The sequence below is a fragment of the Python bivittatus genome, unplaced genomic scaffold (genome assembly GCF_059951505.1).
Source record: "Python bivittatus isolate LINGU-HERP-01145 unplaced genomic scaffold, Pbiv_v1 ctg000080_np1212, whole genome shotgun sequence".
NCBI lineage: Eukaryota > Metazoa > Chordata > Lepidosauria > Squamata > Pythonidae > Python > Python bivittatus.
In genome coordinates, this window is record NW_028277035.1 from 27,947,967 (window position 1) to 27,959,515 (window position 11,549).

The following is an 11,549-nucleotide window of genomic DNA, read 5'->3' on the forward strand; positions in this document are numbered from 1 at the left end:
GGTTTTGCTGTCCTTCAAGTATGTTAGAATATCAAATGGGCATTACCTATTTGAGTAACCTTACAGAGACTGGACGGTGCTATTTTTAGTTTGGTGGGGTGGAGGTCTTTGAACAAAATTTCCCCCTCTCTGAGTGCTTCTCTCCTCCTTGACATTGTCACCATTATGCATGGGTCTGTTTTATCCCTTTGGTGCAATCCACCCAGCGGGAAAGCGCTTGCTGAGTACAGAATGAAGAATGGCTTACTCTCTTTTGCATCTGCTTGCATGCAGAGATGGCTATTAAACAGACACAAAAATCAAGGAGAATGATTATCCAGAATATCTTCAGCTAAAGACATTCTGGATAATGGCAATCAGCTATTTCAGAGATGGGAGCTCTGACAGATGCTAGCTGATGCTGACCTCAGACATTTGCCCTGATAATGCTAGAACAACACCACTAGCACCTTCAGGTTTACATTGGTAGAACTCAATTAAAATGGCTGGTAGATTTAAGTCTAGCTAATCGGATTTTTGCAATTGCAGTTTATAAAAACCAAATCCATTAGGATCTAAGTATATACATAGCCTGAAAAAGAATTCTTCAATTTAAAGATTGTCATATAAAAATATCTATATAAAAAGCAAAGCTGTCACTCAGTAATGCCAACATAACAGAAAGGAATGTTATTTTCATCTTGCAAAAATTCTCCAGAAGTCTTCATTAGACATTTGGCATTACCAAAAACAGGGGACAGGAAAAAGCAAAAGAAATCCCAGAATTATGCCAGATGTTTAAGCCATGAGATCTCTGTTCAAAGTCACTCCCAATATAATCTTCGCAGACCAAACACAGAGTCAAGGGTTAAGTGTTGCACCAAATCTTCAAGAACAAAGGAAATGCAGGGTGGTGGTACCCAGTTTGCAATTTAAATAAAATTCTTTACACAACTGAAGTATCTAAAGAGTTGGTTCACATATTTACTTGAACTTTTTTTTCTACTTACAGTGGGGCAAAAAAGTATTTAGTCAGCCACCAATTGTGCAAGTTCTCCCACTTAAAAAGATGAGAGAGGCCTGTAATTTTCATCATAGGTATACCTCAACTATGAGAGACAAAATGAGAAAAAAAATCCAGAAAATCACATTGTCTGATTTGTAAAGAATTTATTTGCAAATCATGGTGGAAAATAAGTATTTGGTCACCTACAAACAAGCAAGATGTCTGGCTCTCACAGACCTGTAACTACTTCTTTAAGAGGCTCCTCTGTCCTCCACTCGTTACCTGTAGTAATGGCACCTGTTTGACCTCGTTATCAGTATAAAAGACACCTGTCCACAACCTCAAACAGTCACACTCCAAACTCCACTATGGCCAAGACTAAAGAGTTGTCGAAGGACACCAGAAACAAAATTGTAGACCTGCACCAGGCTGGGAAGACTGAATCTGCAATAGGCAAGCAGCTTGGTGTGAAGAAATCAACTGTGGGAGCAATAATTAGAAAATGGAAGACATACAAGACCACTGATAATCTCCCTTGATCTGGGGCTCCATGCAAGATCTCACCCTGTGGGGTCAAAATGATCACAAGAATGATGAGCAAAAATCCCAGAACCACATGGGGGGACCTAGTGAATGACCTGCAGAGAGCTGGGACCAAAGTAACAAAGGCTACCATCAGTAACACACTACACCGCCAGGGACTCAAATCCTGCAGTGCCAGATGTGTCCCCCTGCTTAAGCCAGTACATATCTGGGCCTGTCTGAAGTTTGCTAGAGAGCATTTGGATGATCCAGAAGAGGATTGGGAGAATGTCATATGGTCAGATGAAACCAAAGTAGAATGTTTTGGTCTAAACTCAACTCCTTGTGTTTGGAGGAGAGAGAATGCTGAGTTGCATCCAAAGAACACCATACCTACTGTGAAGCATGGGGGTGGAGACATCAAGCTTTGGGGTGGTTTTTCTGCAAAGGGACCAGGACGACTGATCCGTGTAAAGGAAAGAATGAATGGGGCCATGTATCGTGAGATTTTGAGTGAACACCTCCTTCCATCAGCAAGGGCATTGAAGATGAAACGTGGCTGGGTCTTTCAGCATGACAATGATCCCAAACACACCGCCCGGGCAACGAAGGAGTGGCTTCGTAAGAAGCATTTCAAGGTCCTGGAGTGGCCTAGCCAGTCTCCAGATCTCAACCTCATGGAAAACCTTTGGAGGGAGTTGAAAGTCTGTGTTGCTCAGCGACAGCCCCAAAACATCACTGCTCTAGAGGAGATCTGCATGGAGGAATGGGCCAAAATACCAGCAACAGTGTGTGAAAACCTTGTGAAGACTTACAGAAAACATTTGACCTCTGTCATTGCCAACAAAGGATATATAACAAAGTATTGAGATGAACTTTTGATATTGACCAAATACTTATTTTCCACCATGATTTGCAAATAAATTCTTTACAAATCAGACAATGTGATTTTCTGGATTTTTTTCCCCATTTTGTCTCTCATAGTTGAGATATACCTATGATAAAAATTACAGGCCTCTCTCATCTTTTTAAGTGGGAGAACTTGCACAATTGGTGGCTGACTAAATACTTTTTTGCCCCACTGTATAGGAATTATCTATTTCCATGAATATTGTGAGAATTTAATTTTTTTGCTTTAGCAATTTTTATAATATCTAGATATCTTCCTTTTGAAACTTTCGAGACCACAGGAGTCATGACCTGAGATAAGAAGCTATCAGTCGTGTCTCTTGTTCCAAAGCAGCTCCAACATTCCTTCCCATGGAAATACTCAAATGGAAAGTGTAAAATCATTCCCGGGGACAAGTTCAAGATCTCTCAATTGTTTTGGAGGCCAGCAATGTGGTGCCTGTGGATACTAGAGAATCTACCAGTCCCTCAATAAAATAAGAATTTTAAAGTGTCAAAATTTCACAAGATCATGAGAAGCTGGTATTGTTGCATAAGATCTCCAATCACGGTTTTGTGTATGCAGTTAATACTGCATTTTGTTTATTTAAAAGATTTCTATGGCCGTCCATCTTAAACACAACTCTGGGCAGATCACAACAACAATGCGTGAGTCATTGAGGAAGATCACCTGGGCCAGAAAATACGATAGGCTCCATAACTAGTTTCAAAAGCCCCAAGAATTTATTTTTCCTAAAGATAAGGAATCCCTGCTTTAACAGTGGTATGGCAGAGGAAAAAATCAGCATTTGAAGTTTTCCTAATATGGGAACATAGCAGTGAGAGAAACTTCAGCTACGTAATTTCTGCTTCTTTCTTCAGCACCTTTTTGGAAAACAGAGGCATCTCACATACCTAGAAGCAGAACTGGACCTATGAGCCACTCCAGTGAAAATATAGCCATACGCCGGGTGGCAATAGAAGGAGAACTTAAGAAGCCCACCTGGCCCACTGAAGGCATGACTGCTTGCTTAAGGCCTAGCCAATGGATTCATCCAAATTAGAGGGACGTGGCTCAAAGAGACAGTTTGACTTCCCTCTCCTCCTCCAGGATACAAAGAAAACTGAACAGATTGTTTCTGCACAGCTCATATGGAACAAATGGCTTTCTTTGAAAAGAGGGTATGTCATTTATATATAAACACACACATTTACACATACCATTTTGCTACAGTGAAGTGTGATGCTAATTAAATTACATTTTTCTAATCAACATCATACCACACTCACTGTGATGAGCATTCCATTTTAACCTTTCAGCAAGGTTACAGAATCCCCAACTTCTGCTTGGTTGGGCTCCCCTCATTAACAAAATATTCTACAAGTCTCTCTGGCTGATAGAAGTTGCCAAGCAAGCAGCAACATCAGAGGAGGTTCTTTGTTTACAGGTCAGGGGCTGATGGTCTTTATAATCTCCATACAGAGACACCCCCAGCATGGTTGCTACCCCACATGGTAGCCCTTATCAGGAGAATGTGACATTATCCAAATGACACACAACATTCAGATCAACCAATTTCCCTACAGAAGCAAGACTTGAAGAAATGGGGATGGGGGGGTGGGATGGATGAGTGGGAGCATCTCCTCTAGCTTCTGCTTTTTGTCACATGAAACAGAAAGCTTCCAAGGAGGAGCAGAGTCCCCAGTTTCTCTGCATTACACCTGACCTTTCTCCCATACAATATACTTTCACCCTGAAGCAGGAAGCAAGAAACTGCTTTTCTTTTTCAAGCATTCTGGTCTGCAGACAGACCTCGGAGGGGATAGGAAGCATACAGTCACAGCTGTTCAGAGGTAAGAAAATTAAGAAGACTCATGTAAAAAGACCACAAGACCCTGGAAGAGTCAGAGGTCTGGATCAGTACTTGCATTCATTTTTCACTCATCTAATATTTACTGTGGTCTTTGATACTCCCTAATGCTACCTCCATTAAATCAATATTCCTACCACAGTCATCTCATTTCTTCACACTCTCTTACTAGTCCTTTCTGCCTATCTTCTCCCTTCTTCCATACCAGAGTTTTTCTAACTCCATGTTTTCCAGATGCTCAATTTCTCCTATTCTTTCTACAGTTCCTTCATTCCAAATCCTGTGTCCTTACACTGTGATGTTTACTAATATAATGCCTCTTCTCAGGGCTCTTCCTTATAGCTGAATTGAAGTGATATCCAGCATTAACCAACATGAAATTATATCAGGACAAAATGTACTGCTCCCTATTCTGCCACAAAGGTTGCAGTCCTTATTTATGGATGTATGGGGTACATTTAAGACAGGGATTGGGAGATTTTCCAAGGTTTGTTTCCCTCCCCTCCCAACAAACATAATCAGCCAGTTTGAAAACATCATTGATATGGGCTTGAGCTGGGGAAATAGGCAGGTTTTGACAGATGGCTAGACAGAAGGGTTTAGCCATCTTTCAGAACTTGCTCTGGTTTTGCACAAGTGTTTTGCATGAGTGTTTTCAAAAGGAGCCTGTCAATTGATCTCAGCTAATAGTCAAGCTGCTTTTGAACATGAGTTTGCTCCTATTCCAGAATAGTGATGTCAGTTGATAGTCAGGCTCCCTTTACACACACACACACAAAACTTTTGAGCAAAATGAGAGTGACTTTTGATATCAGCTGATAGTTGAGCTTCTCTTGGATATGTGTTTAGCACTATTCCAGAAGAGCACTAAACCTGTGTTCAAGAGCAGCCTGAACAACAGCAAACATGCAAGTAGAGAATTGTCTTGTGAAGCAGGAGAAAAGGGAATCTATCTAAACTCAGCTACCTCAACCCAGCTAAGTATAGCTTAAGACTAAGTATAACTTAAGGTATGGCTGGAGATCAGAGGTAGGCAATGTCATGAAGACATAGCAGAAAAAAAAGTTTGTTGGAGCATATTTTTATCACAGTTCGATGCAAATGAGGAATGGCTCCCAGTCTTCCCTTCATCATTTTCATAACCTTCAAGCTTTCTTCCAGATTTCTGTGACATCACAGCAGCTTGGCCAATTAATAGAAGCACTTATGTACTAACATATAGCCACAATGCTTGCTAAATGGAAGATATCATTTCATCAGAGCAAGCGGTAAGTTTTCAGGTTTTTATCAATGGAATTAGGAATTAGAAGCTGGGCCTGGTACATTATACACACAAAAATTAATTCCACACTTCCTATTATTCAGTAATATTTCCTTAACTGGAAGATACTTAGCTCCAGTACGGGAAGCAATACATCTCAGTAGCAGCTCTAGTGTTCATGTTCTTTTTCTGGATTTTTAAATACAAGTTTAGGTATTGTGGGAACCAGATGCTACACTTATCTCTTTAGGCTGATCCAGTAAGGCCCTTCTCATAAACTTAATTCTCAAACAATTCAATAACCAAATGTTAAATCCTTTAAAGTATTGCCTGTACAAGTAGCAGGGAGTCCATGCAGGAATTAGTGTGATGATGCAAAATCATCCTTTTCAAAAGGCTGATCACATTTCCACCCTAGTTCTTCCTTTTAGCTGAAGATGCTCCACTCACTTATCCATTTAGACTAGGCAGATTTGTTACAGCAAGGGGCCTGTGGTTGTCCAAATGCTGCTGAACTACTGCACCCAACTTCCCTCTCCATTGCCATGGCTGGCTTGGGCTTCAAGGATTTGTTGTTCAGCAAGGCCACGATGGCCCACAGATTCCCCATCCCTGTCAGATTATGAAGGTGAACAACAAGGAAATCTCAGAATGCCGTGATATTAGATGCATTCATTATATTTCAACCATGAAACTTTCCAATGTCTTCAAGACAATAGTCTTATGTTCAGAAGAATTTAATTACAGAATTCTCCTGTTTGCCAGTCTACATTAGGAAAAAGAAAATGAGAAATCATCCAACTGTCCTTGAGGTACGCTTATTTTTATTTATATATCACATTTTTTTAAAGACCACTTTTTAAAATTTGCTGGGTATTTAGTTAGAAACAAATACACCCCTAGAAATGAAAGCTACCACCAGCACTATTACCTGTGCACAGAAAATGCTGTCCTAAATGGTACAATGTGTTGAGTTCAGAGAGTCCCTAACATAGGAAGATTTCATCAACCGGTACATGGCATCCAGTTCCATTCGTTCATTTGCTTTCTAAAAATTGCCTCACAACAGTTGGTGCTGGAATAAGAATTAATGACACAAATCTAATCTGTATGGGGAAAAAGCATTCCAAAAATGAGGCAGTTTTTAAACAGTGCAGTGGAAAAAGGGCCTTTGCAAGCGCTGTGGTTTCTGCAGGGGGCATGAACCAGATTACTAACTGACCGGATAACATCAACCTCAAGAATTCAGCTCACTAAATTTAATTAAAGACGTTGCTGTCTCTCCACAGCCCCCAGATGCACATCCAAATTTCCCATCACCATACCACCTCTCAAAAAATGCCTATTAAAAAAAAAAAAAAACCCACACCATTCTGCAAGGAGGTGATAGTGATGGAAAGTTGTTTATTTGGCAAATAAAATGGTGTGATTGTCTCCGGACTGGGTTTATTTGTCCTTCTAACTTCCAGCCAAACAACATTTTCCTATTAAAGCCTTCCTGCTCAGCAGGATTAGGGGGCCCCAAGCCCACCCTCAGTGCCAGCGCTTCCAATCCACTCGAAGTGATTTAGGAAGCCGTCGCCGCGGCTGCCTGAGGGTGCCATCAAGGGCAGGAAAGGGCCGATTAAGCACCGGGGAGCCGGGCGGCGGGGGGAGCTTCCTCTGAACAGGCAGGCCAGGAATGCCCAAGACGACCGGCAGCGAGGCGGCCGGAAGGGCCTCCTGACAAGGCCGGGGAACAACGGGCCCTTCCCAGCGCAGGGAAGCCTGTGATCCCGCGCCTGATTACCCGCCTAGTTCCGGAAAGGCAAAGCAGGACACAGGCAACGCTTTCTCGCCTTCTCCGTCCTCACCTGGGCCCTGGGCAGTTTCCCCCGCCCACGCGTGGCGCGAGCGGAGTAGCCTGTCTTGGGGTCCTGGCTGGCTGTGCCAGACGCGAGATGAGCGGATAACGCGGCGTGAAGAGAGCCCAGTCTGGCTTTCCTCTCATAAGCACGCTGAGCGAGGGAAGCGGCCCTCGGGGTGGAGGTTTGCAGCTCCTTCGGGCCGGCCTTCCTTCGCCCTGGGCAGGTGTTGTCCCCGGGTGGGGGTGGGAGGATATCCCAGGAGGACCTTCGGGATTGAGATCGGTGCCTGCTTGCCCTCTTGTTGGTTTTACTTTGGGGGCCTTCATTGCTTATTGGTATCTATAATTTATGTATATTATCTCTACGCGACCCAGAAAACGAGTTCTTGGACAACTGAAGTACTGTGTGTATGGAAGAAATAAGGCCAGAACACAAGAATTACTCTTCCCACCCACCCCCTCCCCCTCCCCCATCAAAATGAGAATCTAGTGGCCTCTTTAAAACTTGTGGTCTGTTGTACAGACATGGAGATGCATGTGAAAAGGTGTGTCCTATACCTGCTCAAAGAACCCTTACCTGTCTTCATATAAGTGTAGTCCCCAGCTGTTGTATACAGCAATACCTCACAAGAGCTCTGCAGTGGTTCACACTCAGCCCAGAGCTTCTGTTGGCTGCGTTCGGGAGCTCAAACAATGTGTTTCTCCCTCAGCTGTAACATAGTTGAAATCACAATAAAACTAGCCTTTTCTTCAAATGCTGTGGCTTTTGTGGATCTTTGGGGCAGTCTATTTCCACATCTGAAGGAACTTTTCCCTCACAATACCTTTAGCTCTTGGGCCTCAGTCACTTTAATAGGTTTTTCAAAGGGAAAGAATGGCTTGATGACTTTGCAGTTCTCCCTCATAGGAAGTGCTCTGAGACAGAGGTGGAAGGAAGGAAGGAAGGAAGGAAGGAAGGAAGGAAGGAAGGAAGGAAGATACATGCATACATCAAGCACGTAACTCAAGGGATAGGATGCCAGGAATCTATATTATTTCTCTTTTTCATGAAGTGGGAGAGAGGGAAAACTTTTTGCAACACTCAGAGAAGGGCAATAATTCTGTGCTCCCTGAATTGTGAAGCCAACAGAAGAAAAGACTATTGCAGTTTCTTCTTCAAACTGCTTTGGAGGGGCTGGGGAGTGGAGATGTTCTTATTATACACACCTTAGAGTAAGTACCCTTCCACTCAGTTGGTCTTACAGTATTTCTAATTGACAATGTCTAGCCTTGCAACTGTTGGCCATGCCTCCATTTGCACCTATCTACAGCAAAGAAAAAAAAAATCTTGTTCTTATGATGTTGCTTTTACCTGGTTGCTAGACCATTAGGTGAGACAGCATAAGTTGTCCTTAGCTGTGCCAGTTTTAAAGCAGCATTTCCTGTTTTTTTCCCTACACCATCCAAAGGCAACTTCAGGGTGTGTTGGTGTTGTCCCTAACAACTTTCTTGGAGGAGAGTCAGATGAGCAGCAGTGATTGGGAACAGAGTCATTTTTCATGCAAATTTCATGCAGTAACAGCTTCTGCCAAGTCAGAGATAGATGGATATCACTATGGCTCAGTGATGGGAAAAGACCCTCAGAAAATAGAGAGAGAGATATCTGTTGTTTTCTCTGACCTGGTAGGCTTTTAAAAAATCTCAAGGAAGCAGAACCAAAAGGGTAAAAGCATTCCATTGGTTTTCAGCCTTTTCTATTAACTTAATAAGAAACGTTTTTACAACATCTCCTCTTATTACTAGGCATCTCTATGGATTCTGCCTTAATATCCTGTTTCAAGGTTTACAAAGCAGATTAATTTTTTAGAGATGTCCCTGTTCACTTCTGAACTGAACTTTGTTTTTTTAAATAGCTAAATTAAACCATGTGTACCACTTAGAGTATTGAGAACAGGATAGCAGCAGGATAAATGGCAATTTTAAAAAATCACCAGAAATAAAACCTCTCAAGTTTCATCTGGCACCTAACACCTAGCAGTTGGCCCCAGGTGAACCACTGTAGAAAAGTCATTCCATAAGTGAGACATCACTGCTGAAAAGGATTAAATGCCCCATCATCACCCAACCGATCTATCATGTCTTCTTCCACAGACATTTTTTTTTTTTTTTTTTGCCAAGGGAGAACTGACATTTCCTGATCTGGAAGGCTAGAGTGCAACATGATATCTTTGGTAGAGATAGCATTAACATCTTCTAATATTAGGATTACATTTTGTATATTCCTCAGTGTTTTATATTGTTAGAGTCCTGCGGTGAAAGACACAGCTTTTATTTCAGATCTGTTTGTGAATATCTCTCATCGGCCCTGTGTTACTGTTCTTTCAATCTATTTGTTCTTGTGGTTTTATTCTCTTCTTAAATTTCAACCATTGGCCTTGACTTTTCCTCTTCATTTATCCTACCTCTCTCTTTCTTTCCTCTCTCCTTTCCCCAATATGTTGACATCTTAGGAAATTATTTCTCATCCCAAATGGGATGAGACATTTTTCATGAATTTTTTCATGTTCTGTGTCTTTTTGGCTCTGTCATTAGCAGCCAGATACTCTTCTGCCTGCCCAGAGTCTATTACTAATTATACTATTTCCACAATTGCCTGGGCCTTTTGGAAAGATCAATCTACTTCAGTTGCTTTTAAAGAGCATCCTTACTGTCATCATTAGGTTTTTGAGTTCCATGGCTTCAAACTTAAGCTGGTATGAATCAGTCTTTTCAGTAAAGACAGCTAAAGCATTGGTTGGTTGGTTGGTTGGTTGGTTGGTTGGTTGGTTGGTTGGTTGGTTGGTTGGATGATTGGCCTAGTGTCAGCATTGGGCATTTCCTGGGATCCACACAACATTCATACATACATTGGGGTATTTCCTGGGATCCATACAACCCAATAGCACCAACAGGGACTGATGCCTTGCTCGACTAGTGCGTTTCTACAGACCGCCTCTCCATTTATCTGATGATGTCTTCTTTATTCCCCCATGCTGAATTTGTGAGTGAACTTTATAATAGATAACCACTGTTCCCACCAAGTAAGTCCATTCACAAATGCCAGAAAGGGAGGAATGGAGCTACACGCACAAGTTCGTTTAATTAATAAAGGCAGCCCAACTCATTGCCATTGCCAAGTAAGGCCACTTGTGAGTGAGCATGAGAAAGAGAGTGGAGCTTCCTGCCCTTCTTAGTTAGCAACAGCAGTGCTGTAATGGCCTATGCAGTGTCCACTGGCCTCTCTACCATTGGAAACTGTAAGTGAAGGGTAAAGGTGGGGTGGCAGGTAGGGGTTAATTCTCACCACTGCTTGTTTATGAGCATAAGGGGAGCCAAAATAGCAGAAGATACTGATGATGCAGCAAGGATAGCCTCTGACTTGTCCCTGGAGTAACACCTCTAGCTTGCCCCAATTGGCAAGTGAAATGGAGCCCCTGATTCACATGTCCAAGACTTCTCATAAACAGAGACAGATGGCAGAGACCTTCAAGGCTGGGGAAAAAGCAGCCAAAAGTCTGTGATGTCTTTGTATGCACAAAGACTTAGTTGTCTATTTTCTGCAATAAAACTATTTGTCAAACTTTTCTGTGTCTGCTTGAGAATGCAGAGCAGAGAGAGAAATAGAGAGAGGGAGTCTTATAGCTGATCCTCCTATAAAGCCTCCACATCAGTGCCCAAAAAGTGCCATCAATGAAGAGGACAGCACAAAGTAGCACCACATTATAAGAAGACTTTCTGATGACAATAGTATAAGTATCACCATCAAGGAGGAAGTTGAAAACCACTCACCATATTCCGACAATGTCCTAAAATACCAGGGATATTAGGGCAATGTCAAAAGGGCAATTTCCTACTTGTTTGCTGTTGATAAACAGGTCCTGGGACAGGCTGGTGGGCATTTTTTTTTCAGGAAGGATACAAAGGAAGCTTCAATAATTACTTCCCTCTCATTATTTTTATAATTCAGGCAGCATTCTTCTGCTATTTATAGAACTATTTTGCCATTCAATCAAGAAAAAAAATGCAAAGTAGCCAGTAATTAAAGCTTTCTCTCGTCCCCTGCAACTCCACCTCTTGGGAAGAAAAATTAACGTTGGGGCTATTCATCAATAATTATCCAGACAAAAAGGAAGACACAAGCTAATTGCAGATTAGAAA